At 49.5% G+C, this 23478-nt stretch overlaps 1 protein-coding gene and 1 pseudogene across 4 annotated transcripts in view; both read right to left on the reverse strand.

The window, feature by feature from the left end:
• LOC144102066 (extracellular serine/threonine protein CG31145) overlaps positions 1–23478 on the reverse strand; it is a 250432-nt gene that overhangs the window by 79582 nt on the left and 147372 nt on the right. The gene's annotated exons all lie outside the window — the stretch shown is intronic.
• Positions 18773–18929, reverse strand: LOC144102845 (U2 spliceosomal RNA; annotated as a pseudogene).

The raw sequence follows: 23478 nt of genomic DNA on the forward strand, positions 1-23478 counted from the left end.
ATACGTTCACGTTGCATCGCGCGAATGCCGTTAAAACTTTAGGCAGTGAACACTTAATATCCCTAAATTTGTCCGTGTTGGCACGGGCATTAGTCCCAAAGAGACTAATGGTTACTATTCGGGGATTAACCCCTGCATCACTCTCGGTGTTTTCAGGTTTAGTGTATACTCCCGGGCCTGTATATAGGTCGCAGTCAGCGTCAATGCCCACGGCGTCGCCGAAACGCGACTACACCGTTTCAGAACCACCGTAAATAACGCGGCCAGCCCGATCGAGGCGTATATTATACCCATAAGGCTTCCACGCATCAATGCTCGTCGCGTTCCCTCATTCGGTGTGGTCGGGTTCATCTATCGGGTCGGGAACTATCGCGACGATAGGTTCGAGACGCGGCTGCCACATACACCAATCACGAAGAAGAAAAGCTTACGCTCTGTATTCGCGGCCCTGGATGCACGCGGCAGTCCCGCAGATGGGAACCTTTTGAACCGTGCCCAGCGGATGAGTGAGTTACGGGTGTCTGCGCGCAGCTCGCCATGGACGGACGGATGAGGGGACTGCTCATATACATTGCGGCCTGAACGCGAGTCTGTTCTGTGCGCGGGGGGAGGGGGGAGGGGGGGGGGGCAATCTTTCGCGCCCGCACAGGGAGCATAGGGACGGCTGCGCGCGTCCTTGTGCGCGTAATCATGTGGCGCGTACTCGCCTCGATTAAAATAGCTCCGATATATATTGAGCTGTGTTTATAGTGGAACTTGCGAGCAGAACAGCGGAGGTTACGGGCAGCGTGTAGTAGGCAGGGCAAGAAGACGACCGAACAAGCTGAAAGAAGACACAGAACGATCGCAACGAAGTTTTAATCGAAAAAAATAACAGGCTGTGTAAGAAAACAGATCCGCAAAACTTAAATACAACGGGAAAGAATTACACAAGGCCTTGTATGCAAAAGGCCTATACATAATACAACTGATTGCTCCCTTCTTCTTGGGCCGTTTGTCTACTATGTAATACAATCTCGACCACCTTTCGATCCTACTGAATTGCGGACTACGCTTCGCTCTAGTCGTGAAAGGGAACGCATTCAAAACCTGTGCGTGACGCGCGCCGCAGGATGAAGACGACAATAAACTGCAATATTTATTTATTTATTCACTGACTTACTGACCAACTGATTGATTGAATGAATGAATGACCAATTAATTAATTGACCATTTAATGTATTGATTGGTTCATTAATTGATTGATTGATTGATTGATTTGCCTCGGTGACCCAGCGGGATCGACCCAAGCCGTCGTGGCTGCACTTACGTGAAGGCGACATGAAAAACTGCCCATGCGTCAAGACTTCGGTGCGAGATAACGAATCACATAGGCGGTCGAAATCAATCCAGAGCCCTCCACTACAACATGCCTGATAACACGCAACGTTGCTATGGCAGCATAAATTCCATTAAGCAGCCGTTAACTGCGGACTGATTGCTCGGGCAGCTCACCATTGGATCAGCTTTTAGTCGCAAGCTGCACACTAATATGAGGCATCGCGGCGCTATCATCACATACTTATCGCATGTAGGTCGTCGATGTTTTCGGCAAACCAGAGGGGCTAATATTAGGGAGTTTTAGCATGTCGTATGCCGCTACCACAAGCCAGAAATACGTATGCGCAGGTGACCCTTAGGGCACGGTGTGGCCGTAAACTGGCTTATGGTGGTTGTATGTACATACGCTGCTAGTGGCTGACAGTAGCTATGAAAGGTATAGCTGTATACGCTATGCTAAAACTCTCTATTGATGAATGCAATGTGCACACGTTAGAACCCAGGGAGAGCGACAGCAAGAAATATTTTGGCTCAAGAAAATATACGCAGTGGTGTTTCGCTAGAAAGGAAAACACAGTAGCCGGAGTGCTTTATTTATTTTTTTACGCGAAGAGAAGAGAGGGAATATAATATCATCACCCCGGTGTCAAGCAATACTTCCAGCTGAGATTGTCGCTAAAGTTTAGTTTCTTTACGACGTGCGCATTCGTGCAGCTCCGTCCAAGGCTTTCAACACCGAGTGTGTTCCCTTTTGGTTCGCGCCCAGAGGATTGAACAAGCAGCGTCGTTTTCCCTCAAAGCTCTCTGCAGAGAACTCCTCGGCAACTCGTTACCGTTCGGGCTAAAAATAATCCACACGCAAGTAAGGCCAAGCTAAAGGATTTCACTGGCGCCGCAGTGGCTGTTTATTTGTGTTGAACAACTGAGGAAAATTGGGGAGGAAAGAGAAAAAGGATGGAGAAGGAACAAATGGGATAAAAATAAGAACGAAGATAGAGGGAAAGAAAATGAAAAGAGAAGAAGATTAAACAAGGGTAAAGGTGAAAGGTGAAAGTGAAAAAAGAGAAGAGTGAAAGAAATGGCGACAGTAGAAAAAAAAAGCCATAAGGAGGTAGGGAGAGGGGGTACACGGTTGAACAGAAAGTGGTGAATGTTGTCCCCCCTTTTCCAACTGCCCCCCTGCCGGTCCACTTGGATCTGCACGGCCAATCCAAGCACCACACTCCGTTCCATGCAATGCTCGATCCCGGCCGCGGCGGTTGCATTTAGATGGAAGCGAAATGCTAGAGGCCCGTGTACTGTGCGATGTCAGTGGACGTTAAAGAACCCCATTTGTTCGAAATTATCCGAAGCCATACACTACGGTGTCCCTCATAGCCTGAGTCACTTTGGAACGTGAAACCCCACAAAACCAAACCAAGCCATTCTTCCCTGCAATGCAGCAAGCAGCCACAGCTTCTATGAGAGAGACCCTACCCGGCAGCCTTCATGTTCGCGCAGATGGCTCGGTTGTCGCAAGTACTGTGCAGGTGACCGCCTCCTGTACCGCCCGCGAGCAGTACCCCTCCAAGACCTGCCGACTGGACTTACTGGAGCCCTGCACATTGCGGCAGACGCCCTGCACGATATCCTACCAGGACGACCAGTCGCCATTGTATGTGACACCCGGACCACACTCCATATGTCAGACGGCAGGATACCACCCTCAAAATGAACAGCCTCCGGGGAAAGCTCCGTTCCTTGAAGACCGTGGCCGCACGCTTTCCTTCCACTGGTTGCCATCCTATACTGGCGGCCCTGGTAACGAGTAAGTTGACGAGCTTGCCTGAACAGCTCATGGCCTTGGCACTCCCCGTCTCTACAGCAATAATGACCCTCGACTACTCTGGGATGCCATCAAGAAAGTCATCACCAGCCAGCATCCAGATCATTTGATTGTCTCTGGTTCCCACTTGAAATAGCTCTTTGACAAGTTCCCCCGTAGGGAAAGCTTTCCCTCCTTCTCCTGCGCATCGGCTTTTCTTGGACGGCGGTCAGGCGCCACGTCAATGGGGGAAACCAGTCGCCAGCCTGCCCTGCCTCCGGCCAGGACAAGACCATGAACCACCTTATTTGCCACTCTCCTACGCACGGACCCCATCGGGGACCCCTCGTCCGAGACTGTCGGAACTGGGCATTCCGACCGACGCCGGACACCTCCTGTTCCCCAGCCGCAACCACTTCCAAGCCCGTCGACACCTCGTGGACTACTTGGACACGACTAGGCTGTGTGAGTTTGTGAGCCGGCAGACAATGTGCGCAAATCGGCATGCTCCGAACTTGACGCCATCCCCACACCACCACCCGTCGTATTGAGGATGAAATGCTTTAGAGTTGCCGGGCACAGCACCGTGTTAATGAGCAGGCGCAAAAGTACCCGCTCGTTGGCCTTCCCCAGCCCTTTGCACGGGGTGGGAAGAGTTTGGCGCGTTGATTGGTAATAATCGCATATTTCATTAAAAGTGTAAACCGGACTGAAATCGGAGTCCTGGTCAGCGTCGGGTCCCGTGGGCTCAATTCGACAGGCGGTGCTCACACTGTGGGGAGGTGGCTGACACCTACCACATGGTGCGGGTCTGTCAGCAGAACCCACCCCTACCCCCTATCCCAAACCCCACCCGAGAGGACTGGGAGGCGATCCTGTCCGGCTGCTGCACCCTCGAGGCCCAAAGGGCCTTAACGCAGCGCGCCCGGACTGCGGCAACCGCCAATGGGGTGCCTGACTAGGCATCCCACCTAGTGGTTGTTAGGGCGTGACCCTTCAGGTCACGACCCCCAACACCTCTCTCTATGATCAATAAATGTTTTCACCACCCCCACACCAACCCCAATCGCCCCCGGATACTGCGCAGTTATGCCCCCCTCCCCGCCAGTATTCACCAGAACAAAGAAAATAAGCCCGTGGACGAGAAAGGCATGAAGACAAAGGCCAGGAAAAACGTGGATGGAAAAAGGGAGCGCGGGAGGAATGCGTGGAAAACAAAAAAGGGGAGATGAGGTGCATTAAAGGGGAGAAGGCGGGAAGACGCGATGAATAGCAACGCGAAAGGAAAGAGGGATAAATGTAAGAAAATGGGAGGGAAAGAAGACGAGAGGAAAAGAGAACCGAATTCGGAGAGGGAAACGAAAGAGGGGAAGGTTAAAAAGAGAGCGATGAAAGAGAAGAGGAGTGAAAAAAAAGGAAAAGGGAAAGGAGAACACAAGGAGGCTAGTAGCATAAAAACAGAAGGCGAAGATTAGAAAAACCATCAACGGGAAAGCAAGGCTGAGAGGGAAACCAGAAAGCGGCGAGAATATGAAAAGACGTGTAAGGGAGATCGGCTCCACGAGAAAAGAAGATTTAGGGAAGAAAAAAAAGAAATGAGAGAAGGGATAGTAATTACGGGAAAAGAAAGTGCTTATACGGGTTCAGGTTATACGCTGCACTTGAAAGCGTTGAAGGCGGCCCGACGGTTCATTCTTTTATTTATAAGCTCGCCCAAAAAGGGACGAATGCAGAGCGTATAGAACGGGAACAAACGGTGTATTCTAAGCACGTCTTAGCTTCTACGCGACATGCTTTGCTAAATTTATAGAATGCCTTTAGCCACCGCGGCGACGAGCATAATGGACCTGCCGGAAAGACATTTCTGCCGCATGATACACGCCCACATCGACGGTGCAGGATTCTGGTTACGCTCCTGAATGCCTGACTAGATTAGGTTATTGCTGAATTCACCAGCCCTGCTTTCTTTCCAAGTCCGCCCCCGCCCTTTCCAAACCTTATCCTCGTTAGCAGACGCTGACGGCAGAAAAGTCTGCGATTTTTTTTTTTTCATGCACCGTGATGTCTCTAATCTTGCCCCGTGGGGTTTAAAACGACAGCATTTGGAGCCCTAATAGAGCCTATTCAGACGTGCTTCAACTTCCTGTACTCCAGGATACGACTATGGAATAGCGCGCTATACCTAATTAGCACTTCATTAAGGGAAAGAGAGCACTAATTAGGCCCTAATTGGGGAAAACAGAGTACGAAGTGTTCCGTGAAATAAATGTACGTGTTCGCGTTCGGCGAATGACGCCGGGCTCTGTTCTGCTATAAAGCTTGACTTTGACAAGCACGCATTTTGACGGCGACGGTTGCGTGTACGTCGAAACCGCGTGCTCGTTGGGACGGGAGCACGGGATGTCATTTTCGTCAATAATACACATTCACGACAGTGGAGAGTGCAGTTATTGTTAATTATGCGTTCTCCGCAACTGCTAATGAAACGAAATAGTCGGCGAGTCTGCACGAAACGCAGCGGCCAGGGACACGTGACTAGTATTTGCGCCAGCTGGACTGATAACAGTCAAAGCTGAGAGACAACGCCGCAGCAGCGTCTCTGGAAAACATTCGAAGCTGCTGCTCGATGACCAGCACAGGGAAATATGCAAATGAGTATTCTATGAATATATACTCGGCGGAATTTCGCTAATAAGCGTGGCACAAGGTACACGCGTTTCCAAGAAACACGCGTCTCTAGCCTAGGCGGATGTAAATATTTACGTCTGGACAGACAGGGTCTCTCGTCGTCTGCGAATCGCGGAGCCGTTGTTTATTTAGCCACGTTTCTAGGCTCAGTGTATCCGCAGGGACAGTTATGCATGAGTGACTTCACCTTACAGATATATCTTTGTTTCGCTGCTTGAACGATACCAGTTTCGGACTCCACGACACACTGCGTCAGGCTTCAGTACAAAGGAAGAGCCCTTGGTTAAATATGTGGTAACTGAAAGTGACACCAGAGTTCAGGAGGAGCGAGAGCAGGACGGTTGCAAGCTTTTCTGGTAAAAAATTTTACGGCGTGCTTCACCAGATTTACAGTCAATCTCCTCATGACACTTTTCTTCTCCACATTGTTTTTGGCTGCCGCGGTGGCTGCTGACCCGAAAGACGCGGGTTCGATCCCGGCCGCGGCGGTCGAATTTAGATGGAGGCGAAATTCTAGAAACCCGTGTACTGTGCGATGTCAGTTGCATGTTAAAGAACCCCAGGTGGTCTAAATTTCCGGAGCCCTTCACTACGGCGTCCCTCATAGCGTGAGTCATCTTCGGACGTTAAACCCCATAAACCACAAACTACCACATTGTTTAAGACTCTATCTTCGCATTTTTAGTTAGGAGCTAAATTTTCATTTGCTCGTTATTCAACTTTATATAGAAATAGCCCCCTGGTTGGTTTCCCTGTACCGTAAAAGTTAAAAGTACTACGCTGCCAGAGACGCAAACGACTCTTTCGTTTGTTTGCTAGAAAAAGCTATAATATGGCACCAAAAAACAAATAAAGGTGGTGCCACTGCCAGCTGTTTTCGCAAGCAAACTGCAGTGACGCCAAAATAATTTTTTGGGTGCTGATCCCTCAGGCTATAGGCTACACCACCATTCACTTCCAAACGGCGATTACGGAGTCTGCTTCGGTAGTGACGTCACAAGCTTTAATCTAGTGGCGAAAACAAATTGTTCGACATTTAAATGTAATTTCTCACAATTTTTCTGCTGCCGATGACGCTGATTATTTTTAAAAAGTTTAATGGTCTCAGGGGCTCGCGACTCCTCGCCTGGTCGCTGCCCTAAGTCGAAGGCACCGTTGGCTTCCTCGTTTGCTGAGAATATCAGCATAGGCGGAAAGAGCCCTGAAATAAATTTTTTTACGAATAAAATATTGAGTGGCGTTTTCCTCGATGTTCCCTTACTAGCAAACCTTGCTCCTCGAAATGCCTGAAGCGATGAGGAGGAAGTCCCAGTGACCCTTTGGAGACCTGCTGGACCAGTAGTGATGCCATACCAGCCGTACTGCAGGGCCCATAGACGGGCCATGTGACCTGACACCTGTCCTGCTAATATGACTTGTGTACTTTCTGCCTTCTGCTCCGTGCATTCGCTCTCCCACAGAGAAACAACAAAATAAATGTTAAAGGAATGCTAAAGTACATTTTAACGGGAGAGCGTCAAAGGCCCCGTTAAGCAGAAAATCCGGTGTCGGCGTTCAGAGCGAAAAATCACGGACATGGCTCTGGCAGGTGGTCCCCGGAGAACAAACAACCTACAGGGGGCAAAGCTAGGTCACACGACCTCGTGGCGTCATCACAGCCTGCCCACCGTGGCAGGTGGCAGTTAAATGATGACTGGTCGCTCCGGTCGCTCCGCAGAGTGCCCACCGCTGGGAGCCATCGCAGGGTAGCGGTGCATCGCTCAACCGCTGCACCACTGCGCCAGGAGGGGTATGATGACTACCAGGGGTCTATGAATATAAAGTTGAGAATGACCTTCTGCGGAGATAGGAATTGACCAAATACGCTGTCGCGCCATACCCTCAAGGCAGAGCTTGTGCCTCCCTCTAATTTTAATCACGCTTCATAGAGCTGAAATCTTTTCTGGAGGACAGTGGCATCTTCGGGAGGTAATAGATGTCGTTTGTGTAAAATCTGCGATTATTCGCCCCGGCTCGTGCCCTGCAGTGTCCTGGCAATAACGTATGTGCTGCGAGCAACCAGAAGCCCTTCACCTGGGAGAAGGCTTGGGTGAAGAGTACACCCGGGTGAAGGTCTTCAAAGTAAGTTCCTTCAGAGAAATGCCTTTACGCCAAAGGGATTTCTGTTAAAGGTCTTTAGGTCAAATGCTACAAGTCAAAGGCCTTTACAGTAAAGGCCTTGCGACTAAGGGCCTTTAGCCCGAAGGCTTTTATGGTGAAAGCCTTGCTACTGCTGACATTCCGCGCTTAGCCACGTTAAAACATTTGAATATCTGATATTTCTTTAGATATACCCTGGAATGACTGTTCGGCTAAAACCTATTAGAACGTCTTGACCTGGCCGAGAAGCCCGATCTCTTGGCAGACAGCGCAACGGCACTATATATATATTAAGGATAAAACTAAATATATTCAACTGCGGATCTGTTAATGGCACGTACAGAGGGTACACTCAAGGCAGACAGGAGTAAAAAGGGGGTAAGTTGTCCCCTAGCGCACAGGGTGTGCGCTAGAGGACAGGTTACTTCTCTTTTACACCCATACAGGCGCGTTCGTGTTTAGAGTGGAGTTAGACATTACTGAATGCCCAAAAATATTCATCGATACACCCTTCGTAGAAAGCGGCACAGGTGCATGAGAAAAGAATGAGAAAAAAAATACTCCGGCTACACACCATAGCTTTGAAGTATGCAAACGCTGATAAATACAGAAATCGAAGGTTATTTTCTCGCTAAAGAAACCACAAAAATAATAGCGCAAAACACGGAGGAGCGCCGTGACTGTGGCCCGAAGACACCGAATTGCAGTTTTTCGACCCATCTGTAACTCCCTGCTGACTCTTAATAAGCACGCTGTGCACGCGACCCGCTGTTGTTTCGTTTTCGTCTTCAGATCTTCGACCCGCGGAGAGCCTCTGGCGACCAATGCATTTCCCAGCCGCGTCGCATGTGCCACCGCGAATGCATATGTGAGCAGCCCGGACGCAGTAACGCTGCATGCGTAGGCGCTCACGCAAACATGACTAGCTGTTTACACGAGGAGGACTCGCGCTGCACTGCCTTGCTGCATATTCGATGAAGCAAGGCTACCGTTCTTGTTGTGGATTTTTTTCCCTATCTTTATTTCGTCATGATCCTCCAACATTTATTCTGCCCAAGCAGCGGGCAAAGAAGGTTGCTCGCGGACACAGTATTCCCGGTGTCGCAACCCAGCACCGATAACGGCCAAATCTGTGCCTCCCGTATTCGCATGCGGCTGATCAGACATTTGCAGATAAGTTTATTTAAAAAGTATCCAAGAGAGAAGCCGCACGACATTACATGCATAAGTGGAAAAGTTCTCAAGTATTTGGTTAAGCTTAAGAGAACCATAAATGAGGTGACTGATGCGGTTTGGTTTATGATTTATGGGGGTTTAACGTCCCAAAGCGACTCAGGGTGGAGGTACGACTGATGCATGCGCAAGCTATTTCAGCAAGAACCTTTCTTTTATTCAGCAACGTCTGCGGATAGCGCACGCCGTGGAGGTCAGAAATATAAGTATGGTTGCTCTGAATACTGCCGGGGCGAACAGCATGTCCACACAGATGTCAGAGAATGACCTCCGATGTGACAGCTTACGCGCAGAGTATATGAGGGCCTGTACTGAGCCTATCGCTATCGTCAGATGCAACTCAAGACAGAAGCGGCAAGTGGCCCTCAAAAGTAGCCTCCCAACCAATGGCGTCGACGCATTGTCGAGACGTCATGGCCAGTGGCTTTTTGCGTGCTGGCCACCTGCGGGCTACCAGGTGATCGACACACCTTGTTCTGTGCGATGTGAGCACACGTTAAAGAACACCAGATGGCACAAATTATTCCACTTCCATGAACCACACGGCATCCTTCACAACTCACCTGTAGAATCGGGATGTCATAAGGAGATTCAAGAAAAAAAAATTAAGCTGGTATTTACCAATCGAAAAGCTGCCGCGGTGGATCAGTGGCTATGGCGGTCTGCTGCTGACTCGAAAGACGCGGGCTCGATCCTGGTCCCGCGGCGATCGCATTTCGATGGAGGCGAAATTCTAGAGGCCCGTGTACTGCGCGATGTCAGCGCACGTTAAAGAACCCCAGGTGGTCGAAATTTCCGCAGCCCTTCACTACGGCGTCCCTCATAGCCTGAGTCCCTTTAGAACGTTAAACCCTCATAAAACCATACACCTATATCGATCGAAAGTTGATCTGAGGCTCAAAATTACATTTTTATCATGCGCTCCTTGCAGTTCAGGTAAAACGAGCTTATGTAAAGTGACTAACTAAGCTGACTAACGTCTATTGTTAAGTGCACCGAATGCTACTCAGCAGTTATTTACGTTCGGAGCACTACCTCGCTTTTTAATTCATAAAGATCGTTTTCCAGTTACCTCTTATGCGATAGCGTATATAGTTCGTTCGGTCGAAAAGCCGTCTGCGTTGTCGGCACCGCGTGTCGGAAATATTCGGGGGCTGCGCAAAAAAAAAATCGTGTTGTGCCAACCGTTTGCCGCAGAATGTTTCGGGTGGTGTCACACGATCTAGCGTTTATGCAGCATACGCTTACTAGTTAAGTTAGAGCCTAGCTCGGTGCAGGAATTCGAACCGACGACCTTATAATCGGGGGCTGCGTAAAAAAAATCGTATCACGGTAATTCGTGGTTATAATGATGAATGATTGATCGGTATGTGATAGTCGATGAGAAGTTAATGATATCATTGCAATTAAACGATTAATTGGTGAATTAAATAAATGAAAAAATGGAAAATTGAAAGGGGTTTGAAGGTGTCAAAATTCGCAGAATTAAAAGTCAATGTTTGATTATGCTAATTAAGAATATTTATAATATGTAATTGATCAATTAATTAATTAAAACAATGAAACATGCGTTAAAATGTGTCAAACTACTCGGAATGGAAAGCCTAACCAACTACGCTACCGCGTCGTGCCTTTAAGGCGGAGCTTAAGTGTCCGCTCCAACTTTTTAAAAATTTCTCCTTATCCGGTCTCCCCCACTGTCCGGTTTCCTATTTCCACCCATTTTTATTCGCTCGCCCACTCAGGTGCAGCTACGAACCTCACCCACAGAAGCCTGCCTCACCGATAGGCCTTAATTCACCTGGATAACAGAGTGATACTCATGTATTTATGTGCGTATCGATGACAACGTGGAGGAACACATGAGCTACGGGAGCTCCATTAATATGAAAGGAACAAGACGGTATATAGACCGACCGACCGACCGACCGACCGACCGACCGACCGACCGACCGACCGACCGACCGACCGACCGACCGACCGACCGACCGACCGACCGACCGACCGACCGACCGACCGACCGAGACCGACCGACCGACCGACCGACCGACCGACCGACCGACCGACCGACCGACCGACCGACCGACCGACCGACCGACCGACCGACCGACCGACCGACCGACCGACCGACCGACCGACCGACCGACCGACCGACCGACCGACCGACCGACCGACCGACCGACCGACCGACCGACCGACCGACCGACCGACCGACCGACCGACCGACCGACCGACCGACCGACCGACCGACCGACCGACCGACCGACCGACCGACCGAGAGGAGGCATAGATGTCGGCCACTGAGAATTTGGAGGGTATAGTGTTGGTGTTAGCAGGCTGGGGGTCAGAAGCAGCTTGTTGTCTCTTATTGACATACCGCATTGCATTCAGCATAGGTTAATCAGGCGTAGCAAGCATTTTCCTGCAAGCCTTTTTTTTTAAACCAAAGCATCTTCGCATAAACACGGAGAACGATGTTACCGACACCCCAGGACAAAGACCGCAGAGGACATGCATGTTCGCGGCCCCTCCCATGTTTCCATGTACTCAGAACATCCACCAAATGTAAAGAAGGTTTTTGGCTCAGTTCAATCCCGGTCACTTGCGGTGTCCCACTACAGCCCTGGTCCGGCGTTCGGTTAGCAAGCTTGCTTCAGACCTCAGGGGAGCAATTCGTGGGCCCAGGACGTCGCCCCCACCTGGGGGCCACAGAAGACCCACCTGCCCTAATTCCTGACATCTGTGGCAAATAGGTGTAACGTTGAGGTGTGAATGTAAATAGGTGTAACGCTAAGGTGTAAATAGGTGTAAATGATAGGTGTAACGGTAAGAGACCGGAAGTGGGCAGAGTGGGTGAGGGAACAAACGCGGCTTAATGACATCCTAGTCGAAATCAAGAGGAAGAAATGGGCTTGGGTAAGGCATGCAATGCGAAGGCACGATAACCGCTGGTCCTTAAGGGTAACAAGAATTCCAAGAGAAGGCAAGCGTAGCAGGGGGCGGCAAGAAAATTAGGTGGGTGGAAGAGATTAAGAAGTTTGCAGGCATAGGGTGGGCGCAGCTGGCAAAAGACCGGGCTAATTGGAGAGACATGGGAGAGGCCTTTGCCCTGCAGTGGTCGTAGCCAGGATAATGATGATGATAATGTGTGGCAAATAAAGTTGTGTCTCTCTCTCCCAGACCTCAGGGTCGTCGTCTTCTTTCACCACCGAAACCGAGCGTGGAAGCCACGCTGCACATTGCTCGACTCCGCTGCTTAGGAAATCGATAGCGTGAACGTAAAGACAGCGGAGGTCATCTTTTATGGAGCGTGGGTATAAGCAACGTAGCCGCATAACGCCATAACAATAACACCAAGAGAATAACGGCTTTTTTTCCATTACGTCGTCATAGAGGATGGCCCTAAAGTGGCGCAATATAGTACGATACCCCGACACGTACCGCCAAGGCGAGACACTGTATTATAGAACTAGACTCTGCTGCTTCTATATCGGCACCGAGCCGCTGACGCAGTAATCCTGAGAACGATAACTTGTGAAGCTGCCAGCAGTGCGCCAACAATAGAACATAAACAAACAAAGAAGCGAGGGCGGCGAGGGATACAAAGGAGGCTCGGAGCGTAAATGTTACGAAATAATTTAGTTGTCCGCAATGATGCGAACGAAAGGGACTTGAGAGATATAAATATAGTACTCGTATACGTTGCGTCAGGCCAAAGTTGCAACGCCATTTTCGGGCATGTATTATCAAGGAAGCGGTGTCACGTACTGCTGAGTATAGACAGGGTTTGTTGAACTGAAAACAAAGAAAAACAAAAGCAGCTATAGCGCGGCCGGTGCCCGAAAAGTCGAAGGAGCTTGTTCCATTACAACGCTTATGCATCACGTCCAAAGAAGGAAAGATGCGGGTTTTGATGATGATGAATTTTTATGGCACAAGGGCGTCTACGGCCAAAGAGCGCCACGGCACAAGGTGCTTTTCGTTTGCTCAAGGTGGGGTCATGGACCCATTTCCCAAGCATTTCCACCCCACAGGAGCCGAGCACCAGACCAGGGGAAAGCTTGTACCCAGTGTATCACCGTTGGGTACCCGGCGGCACTGGGGATCGAACCGTGCACTTCCTGAATGCGATTCAAATTCTCAAATTCAGAACACCGCATTGTCATTTTTTTTCAACGCGACAACGTTAAAGGCCCCGTTACGCAGAAAATCCGACGCCGGCGTTGTGAGCGATAAATAGGATGGCGTAGGGTGACCCAGGCAGCCACCCGCGCAGAAACAAACAGTGTAAGCAAGCTAGCTCACGTGACTTTGTGGGGTCATCACAACCTAGCCATCGGATTCTTAGAAAATGAACCACACTGGAAGGTGACAGTTCAATTAATCGTTGATCGCGAGAGGTTGCTTCCGAAGAGACAGACTGAGTATAGACAAAATTCTACTAAATGTGTATGGCCATATATCTGTAGATTGTCTATAAGATTTGTATTGCCCATAGACTGTTCTCAAGGGTTTGTCTACAGAGAGTGTACAGACTTTATAGACAGAGTCTATGGAAATTCAATAGACTGTCTAAAGAAATTTTTGTAAGGGTAAAACACACTTTACCTGCTGTGTGAAAAAATGACGTAGGTTATAACATTAATGAACAAAGGACAGATTTCGCCGGAGGAGAAATTCGAACGAGCGAAACTTTTAAGCTGGAATCAAGAAGAAGAAATCGTCATAAGCAGGCCATGTAGTGCGAAGGCAAGGTGACCGACGGTCCCTTAGGATAACGGAATGGATTCCTAGAGAAGGAAATCGCAGTAGAAGTGGAAGAGAGCAAGCAGCACGGGGTGACGAGATAAGGAGGAGGAGTAATCTATATCATTAGAATGTAGTACGGATGATGATGACGACGACGATGATGATGATGTTATTTAACTTCTTTACAACCTCAGTGCCGACAGAAATGGTTCCATGCAATACCAGGCCCCATTTACGTCACAACTAGGCAATCATTCGTCCTCCCGGTAACGTGAAGCGGAAGAAAACAAAAAAATAATCTTAATCGCCCCTCTATTAGAGACATAATAGAAGCACTTACATCACCGTGCATGAGGCGTTCACCGGAGGTGTCTCCGTTGTGGACGGTGACGCCATAAGGGAACGGTTAACGCAGCGGGGAGGCATAATTTGAGCAACGTATACAATTGAGGGCTATCGTCGAAAGCCGAGGGCTCGTCTCCAGCGCGCGGTATAATGTGCATTAGACGGCGTTGCCATTGGCAATAAAAAATAGAACAAAGTGAAAGGCGAAGCAGGATATCCATGACGGTTAACAGTGTGGTATACCCGCAACATAATGGGGTTCCGAAAGCAAACGGTGCTCGTCTAGCTAAACGCATTTTCACATCACAGTGTACACGCTGCGTCGAAAGTTCCCAAAGCACACGTGTCGTCGAAAAACGCCAATCCCGTGCAGCCATGGCAGATACACTCTAAGAACGGATAAGCCTATATGCGAGTAAGAAGGCAGTAAGCTGTCCAATAGTGCACTGCCTTTTAGGGGCGGGGTATACTGCCCAAGTGCCGGAGTAGATTTCGATGACTAAATATAGGAAACGTTTTCTCTTCGAAACGGAGTCATATCAGAACTGCAACGCATAACTTGACACCTGTATCAATGGGCAGGGGTTTTTAAACGCGATACCGCAGGTCTTGGCACTAGCAAACAGAAGAGGTTGAAACCTCGGCTAAAATCTTTTGTAACTGCGTAAGTATTCCGCCTATTTATGGATGGAAATCTACCTCACGGCTTAGGCAGCATATCTTGCACTATGCTATAAAAGGCAGGGCACTAGAGTACAGCTTGCCTTCATTTTACTCCTGGCTAATTCGTGCTTAGAGTTTACAGCTTGAAAATTGAAAATGACACGAGTTCCCGCACAGTTCCCGCCCTAAACCGCGGGCTGCATGTTTTCATACCAACGTACAGCGGCTTCCCAAGATTCACCTTTGTCGCGACTCGAGTGCCCCGTAGACTTTTGACGCCGGGTGCATACATTGAGTGAACGACAAGTGGCACTACACATTACAAGCCGGCTCACTGCATTTCGTTGCGCCGCACGAAGTCTACGGACAACGGCCCAGTTTTGACTGCGTTTCCGCGGCTAAACCTTCTCTCGCTGACATCACAGGCATCTCTCCTCCCGATTTGTATCGCAAAAGCAGCCGCTCTACCTGGATCATGACTTTCAAAGGTTGCTATAGAGATAAGAGGGCATGCACTTAGCTGGCGCCGGGGCGAGTCTTTATTACGCCTTGCTATAATCAGCCCTATAGGCGGAAAGAAGCCCCTTCCAGCCAACAGCGTCGGTCGATTCTCATGACGCTGCTAGAGCGACAAAGCAGGGAGTGACCGATGAAAGGGGACAGTCCCCTCCTTCCATGGTCTGGGATAATACTCTCATTGCATTGCTCCTCACATAGTCACGTTATAGTCGAATTCAGCTCAAGAACGCAGCGGCTTTTTCTCGTCGAAGGACCCCCTTTCAGCCAATAGCGTCGGCCGATTCTCATGAACCTGCGTGCGTGCAAAAGCAGGGAGGGGACTAACCCCGACCATGGAGGCAAGAGATTATCCCATTTCATTTACCACTCCCTGCTTGTCACATTAGCAGGGTCATGAGAATCGGCCGGCGCCATTGGCTGGAAGGGGGTCGTTTGTCGGGGAACAGCTGCTTCGTTCTTGAGTTGTATCCGACTATAACAGGTTCATGACAATCGGCCGACGCCATTGGTTGGAAGGGGGTCGTTGTTGGGGAACAGCTGCTTCGTTCTTGAGTTGTATCCGGCTATAGCAGGTTCATGACAATCGACCGACGCCATTGGTTGGAAGGGGGTCGTTGTCGGGGAACAGCTGCTTCGTTCTTGAGTTGTATCCGACTATAGCAGGTTCATGACAATCGGGCGACGCCATTGGTTGGAAGGGGGTCGTTGTTGGGGAACAGCTGCTCCGTTCTTGAGTTGTATCCGACTATAGCAGGCTCATGAGAATCGGCCGACGCCATTGGCTGGAAGGGGGGGGGGTCGTTTGTCGGGGAACAGCTACTTCGTTCTTGAGTCGTATCGGACCACATGCAGTCACTTCGCCCCTTTTACAAACCCGCGAGTGTCGATATTAACAAGAACGTTTATCTTTACACAGCGATTCGTCTCTCGATTTGACGTTCTTCCCGGAAAGCGAGCGCCGAAGATAAAGAGAAGCCCGAAAGGAAAGCGCCCACAGACAAAAGACAATCCCGATCCCGAGTCGTGTCAAAGACCGAGCAAACAACACCGCACGCGCTCGCTGTACACAGCGTTAAAGTGAAAGTAAAAATCAAATGCTGTGGGAGCCCATCTCGTTGGACACACGCTTCGTTCTGGGCCGACCGCGTTAAAGTTGCATCCGGGAGCTGTTATACGTCGTGTAATAGCCTCTGGGAGTGGCGGGAGTTGGAGAGGGGAGAAAACACACGCGCTGTCCAGGGGAGCTTCTTCTGCGCACTCTGTCTCGTTAATAAATGCGTGCAGCGCTATGCTAGGTACGAGAATCCTGGAAAGCCGAGCAGTGTCCAGCTACGGCGAGTAATCGTGCTCACAAGTCTCGTCTTAAAAATAAACAATTAAAGAAAGCCGGAAACAAGAGCTATAGGCGTGGGAACACTGCACTAGACAAAGCGAGAATCAGACAGCATGCATTGTGTTCGTCTATTGTTAGTCATTCGCCTCTTCTACTTCTTTTTTCTTGGAAAGAAATAATAACCGTTTGTTTGTTTGATTGATTGATCCGGAGGTGCTGGATTTTATCTTCATTGCAGCCTGGGAGTCACCTGTTTTATAATGGATACAAGATTTCTCCCGGCCTGGTGCTCAGCTCTTCTGAGGCGAAATGCTTGTGAAATGGTGCCCGGCCAACATCTCCGTTGATGGGTCAGCGATCCCCTGTACTCCATCTCACAAGGCGATTGCAGCGACGTGAAGAAGGCTGCGGCGGTCTGAGCCCTTAAAAACGGTGTGCGTTGCAAAACGTGTTCCTTCTAATCCCTCACCCCGCAACTGGTGGCTCCATCCCTGGGAAAGAAAGAGCACTAGTGACCAGCTGCTGCGCGCATGAAACTCGACTGACTCGGCGGACGCCATGTTTACGAATGACGGGGCGCCACTCGACAGCAGGCATGCGCCAAGAAGTGCGAGTGGTTCAAGCCTGTTACAAGGGGCACGAAGTGAACGCGTTGTTGTGTTCACGACGGTAAAGTGTGTTGGGGATGTGTGCTGATGTTAGACAACGATGACTTGCAAAAAAAGTTGCCGACGTCATCCAAGGGTCACGTGATAAGGATGACGTGACAGCGATGACTTGCAAAAGAAAAAGTTTCTGACTTGAAACGCAAATGCTTTCGCAATTCTTCCATGCAGCAGATTGCAGTGCTGTCCAATTTTTTCTGCTTACCATATGCGTTTATCACGTGTCCTTCCGGCAATAATCTCCGAGGAGATTAGCAGCGTCGTTAAATAAAATAAAATACCGCGTGAGTATACTTATAACTCACGCCGATTTTTCAGAATTCCTGATGCGCCAGCTTCCACTTTTACCACGTTGCACGGTATCGGTGCCAGACAAACCGCAGGAAATAGAGACAACAGCGGCCGGCCGGGTCTCGATTTTCCTCGGCTTAAGCGACGCGCAAAAAAAAAAAAAAGAAATTAGCCGCACAGTGCACTTTGCACGGACCGGGGCGTTAACTCAAAAACCTTTCGCGTTCAGAAAAAAAAAAAAAGGCCAGCGTTGGGTCGGCGGGGCCTTCGCGTTTGCACGTAGTGCGTAGCGGGAACCGCATTTTCAAAAGGACGCCAGAGACGCGCCCGGTCGACGTGCGAAATTCAAATTCTTTCATGGGAAAGTGAAGGAGAACAGAAAGAGACAGAGGGGGAGAGAGAGATGCGCGCGTGTTGGGTGGTGTACGAGGAACGAGCGTATGCAAATTAAACGCGGTTTTTGAGAAGCAATAAGTGCACCCAGTCTGCGAGCAGCGAAGCAACGAGGGTGTTCCACGTGGAGAACTTTTACAGGGGACGCGCAAAGAAGAGCAAAATCGTTGATTCGGAACTTCGTTGGATTTCGAAGAGGCAGAGAGAAGCAGGGGAAAATAAATTGCAGGCCCACGCGGGAAACGCTCGTGGGAAGTGCGGCAGGAATGCGTTCCCATCGATAGCTTATAGAGAAGCCCCTGTATCCCTTCTCTGGCGCGAACGCACAAATTAACGGGGTCAAAAACAGCCAAGAATCTTTGTGTGAAGCCTTGAGTAACGCGGGTAAGCTGGGGTTAGTTTGGAGGAGCGTCGCGCAAGCAGCCGCCAATGGGTGGGTGACCTTGAGCGTGACCTTGATGGTGACCTTGGCCAAACCTAGTCTGTTGTCTGTCTGTTGTTGCCAGGAAGAAAGAAGAGGAAAGTGCACAGGCCTGCTCACTGGCTCAAGACGAGCCACAATCGCTACCACGTGCAGATAGTTGGAGAGTTGAAAGATTGGATAGAAAGACAGGATAGGAAAGACGCGCTAAAGACAAGGCCGATCCCGGAGGCAGTGCAATACCGGGCCAACCGGTGGCGGGAGTGAAGCATCCTTCAAGCTCTCCGCCACATTTCCAAAAATAAGTCCAATTGGACCCGTAACAGATACTCTACGAGGTCCGGGCAATCGCGCCAGGCCAAACCTAGCATAGCAAAATGGTCGTGTTCTTATACCGAGCTCGCACTGAGCTTAACCTCGGTTATATACTAATTCATTTGCACTTAAGTCTGCTGACAGGGAAATGCAAAAGCCTTTCCCTGTCCACTCTTTCTCCGCCCAGTTTTCATTGTTTTATTTTCTTTATCGTTATATTTTTACTATTATTACTGTTTCCATTTTTATATTTTTATTTTTATGCACATTTTCCTTTTTATTCTCGTTATTTCCCATTTATTTTTATTTCTTCTTTTATTTTTTTAATTTCCATTCATTGACATGTGGGATGGACACTTCTTGTGCACGTTTCCTGCGGACAGGTCTCGCGTACACTCATGTGCCGCCTTAATACGCCGTCGCCTCACCTCTTCTCGGCCTCACCACGTGCTGTTGATGACAAACCTCCCAGCGCTGCAAACCCAGCCTAACTTTCCCCCGGGAGGTGACACCTGCTGAGACTAAAGCCTGACTTTCCACCCGAAGATACGTCGCTTGTCAAACTGCCAGACCTCCATGGCTCTCTCACGGAGGATGAAATCGCGAACTGGTATGGTGTGTGCCACACCCCGAAGTCGCACATGGACAATGAGGGGTATCATATAGTCGAGGGCTCCGGATTAAATGAAAAAAACCCTGCCTGCTTCAATGTCCACTCATTTCGCGCAGCCCGTGAGCGTCGCAGACTACTTGCTGTGTGCGAGAAACAATTATCACTTAAAGCTTATAAGGGGGGGGGGGGGTACAATATGTCTCATTTTGGCTTTCCCATGGAAGACAAGGGAAAAGAAATGAGGAGCTCCTTACGACATACATTTGAAGGAAGCCCACAGTAACCTAAACCAAGTAGCATAGGGGAATATTTAGCGTATTTTACAATTTGTGGGGTTAATCAGAGGAATATTAGTAGCGCAGTTATTTTATCACTGAAAGATAATCGATTAGAAAGCAGAAGATAAAAACGACCACATGCCGCCAGTGGTGGGTTCGGATTCCACTGATGCACATGGTTGTATTGCTTGTCTTTATATATATATATATATATATATATATATATATATATATATATATATATATATATATATATATATATATATATATATATATATATATATATATATATATATATATATATATATATATATATATATATATATATATATATATACACATCGAAGTATACGCTTCATTTAAGGAAACATTTTTTATTTTACTCGACGTTTCGATAGGAGGACCGATCTTTTTCGCTCTTGAAAAAGATCGGAAAAAGAAATGGAGCGTATACTTCGACGTACATTATTTTAAGCAGTCAAGTGCCTCATGTTTTCGCAACTATATATATATATATATTGTAAGCACTGTGAGTGACCTTCATCTTCATCTCAGCGTAATCATCATCGGTCATCGGGTCGTGCGAAGAAGACGAAGTGTTGCTAAGCTGTGACTAGTCGGTAGCTGCTGCTTCGGCCTACCTGAAGTAAAAAGGTGAATTTGCTGGTGCGTTCTTCTGCCTCACAAGTGGTGGAGGTGACTCCTGATCCCAGCGTCCTCAACGCGGCACCCCCTGGAGCTCCGTTCCGGTCGTGTTCTTGGCGGCACATCAACCGCCATGGCGCAGTCACATCCCCCTGCTCTCACCGTTCCGGCGCCTGTAGCTACCGATGGGCATCCCACGGCTGCCCATGCCACCTCTGCACCACTGACGTCCCAAGGTGCACTTGCTCAGCACCATTTGACCCACCCAACTTGGTCAGTTACCTCACGTCAGCGCGACCCTCCGGTTTTCGCCGGTCTCCGCGGTGACGACGTCGAAGACTGGCTACAGCAGTACGATCGGGTGAGCGCTTTTAACGGTTGGGACGCTTCTATGAAGCTACTCAACGTCTCATTCTACCTGAGTGACGTGGCTAAGACGTGGTTCCTCAACCATGAGGACGCCATTCCTGACTGGCCTCAATTCACGACACAGATCCGCCAGATATTTGGAACTGTTGGTGCTGGTCCGACCTCTTTTCAAAAGAAGCTAGAGACCCGTGTGCAGCTTCCAGGAGAGACATACACATCATACATTGAGGACGTACTCGCCCTTTGCCGGCGAGTTAACAATGGCATGGTCGAGGCTGAACGTGTCGGACATATTTTAAAAGGAATTGGCTCTTTTGCCTACGCAGCTCTAGCTGCCCAAAATCCCGTCACGGTGGCAGACATTCGTGCCACTTGCCAGCGACTTGACTATCTACAGTCGCGCCGCCTCAACAACACCTGGGATCCGAGCCAAATTCCCGAAACTGATCTGCGCACCATCATACGATCTATAATACGGGAAGAGCTCCACAATGATATTTCGTCGGTTCCTGCCTTCTCACGCCCACCTGCTCAATCTACTGGGTTGCGTGGCATTATCAAGGAGGAGCTTACTTCACTCAATCGTCCCATGGCTACAGAACCACCAGCCCCTCCCTACGTTCCGACGTATGCTGAAGTCACTGCGGCTCCTCCTCCTTGTCCTCCTGTCCATCACGCGCCCGTCCCACCCAGCCTCGCCGCCCTGTCCCCGCGACCACCGGTGTATGGTAATTGGCGGCCTCTCCCACCTCGTCCAGTATGTTTCTACTGCGGAATCCGCGGCCATGTAACACGCGTTTGTCGCCGACGACTGCGAGATGAGCGTGCGAGCTATGGGTACGTTCGACGTGACGACGCCTACCAGCTTCCTCCTCGCCAGTACTACACCGATAATGACCTCCGTCCCTCTTCCTCCCCGTCGACTTCTCCTGACCGGTCTAGGACAGCACGGCCATCGCGTCGTCGCTCCCCGTCACCCTTTCGCCGGACTTCGTCGCCCCTTCGCCCTCCATCTTCAGCTTCTGCCCGCCAAACGGAAAACTAACCTGTGCAGTTTCCGGAGGTAAAACTGCACCGCCTGTCGTCGCTCCAATTCCTCCTCTGCTCCCATCAAACATGTTGACTGTATTCCTTGAGGGACATGAACTGGAAGCTTTAATTGATACCGGCGCCGCTATTTCTATTATGAAACTTGACTTGTGTTTAAAACTGCGAAAAGTGCGCACACCTTATACCGGTCCTCCTTTACGTGCTGCAAATGGACAGAATATTAACCCTTGTGGAGCGTGTACAGCCCGAGTCACCATTGATGGCATCTTGCACTTCATTGAGTTTGCTGTCCTATCCTCCTGTGTCCATCAACTCATCTTCGGCTGGGATTTCCTCCAAAACGCCTCAGCAGTCATTACGTGTTCCCCTCCCACTATTGAAGTCACTGAATGCAACATTCTTGCCGATAGAGAACCACTTTCTTCCCGTGTAGTTATGCTTGCCGATCACGTCCTCTATCCGGGCAACGAAGATATTCTATCTGTGACTTCTGACGCCGTCACCGATGGCGACGTCCTGATTACACCCAGCCCTCGTCTCCTGTCAAGAGGTATTATCATCATCGTGTCCCTTCTTCGCTTCTCCAGCGGTTCTTCTCTTCTCGCCGCATTCAATACCACATCAGAGCCCATTCTTCTGCGACGCGACTCTACTGTTGCATCAATTGCTTCCGCCCAGCCTGTCACACTTCTTCCCATTTCCACCTCCGATCGCTCTGATTCATCCCCTGCCTCGCTCAGTGCAGCACTTCGCCACACGATCAGCACCGACCTGACAACAGACCAGACAGACGCATTGCTCGCTGTATTGAACAAGCACGCAGACTCGTTCGACGTCAATTCCGGCACACTGGGTCAAACCGCTGCAGCAACGCATCGCATACTCACCGACGGATCAAGCATAGTTAGACGCCGGCCTTATCGTGTTTCTCCAACCGAGCGCAAAGTTATTCAGGAAAATGTTGCTGACATGCTTGCATGCAACATCATACGCCCATCGTCTAGTTCCTGGTCATCGCCTGTTGTGCTAGTGCAAAAAAAAGACGGTTCGGTTCGTTTTTGTGTAGATTACCGTGCTCTAAACAGAATAACTCGTAAGGATGTGTATCCCCTCCCTCGAATTGACGACGCCCTCGATTGTTTGCAAGGTGCCCAATTTTTCTCCAGCCTTGACTTAAGATCAGGCTACTGGCAGATCCCCATGAATGAAGATGATAAAGAGAAGACCGCCTTTGCAACACCGGACGGTTTATACGAATTCAATGTAATGCCTTTTGGACTCTGCAACGCTCCTGCTACATTCGAGCGTATGATTGACACAGTTCTCCGCGGCCTCAAATGGAAAACATGTCTCTGTTACTTAGATGACATCGTCATTTTTTCTTCGTCATTTCCTGATCACCTTACTCGTCTCGATGAAGTTTTGACAGCACTTTCCAGCGCTGGCCTACAGCTAAACACGAAGAAATGCCGTTTTGCATCAAAATCCATTAAAGTTCTTGGCCATCTCGTAAGCAGCGAAGGAATTAAGCCTGACCCTGAAAAAATCGCTGCTGCGCTGCACTTTCCCCGTCCAACTCGGGTCAAAGATCTCCGCAGTTTCCTCGGCTTGGCATCATACTTCCGCAGATTCATCCGCAATTTCG

The sequence above is a fragment of the Amblyomma americanum genome, chromosome 8 (assembly GCF_052857255.1).
Source record: "Amblyomma americanum isolate KBUSLIRL-KWMA chromosome 8, ASM5285725v1, whole genome shotgun sequence".
Classification (NCBI taxonomy): domain Eukaryota; kingdom Metazoa; phylum Arthropoda; class Arachnida; order Ixodida; family Ixodidae; genus Amblyomma; species Amblyomma americanum.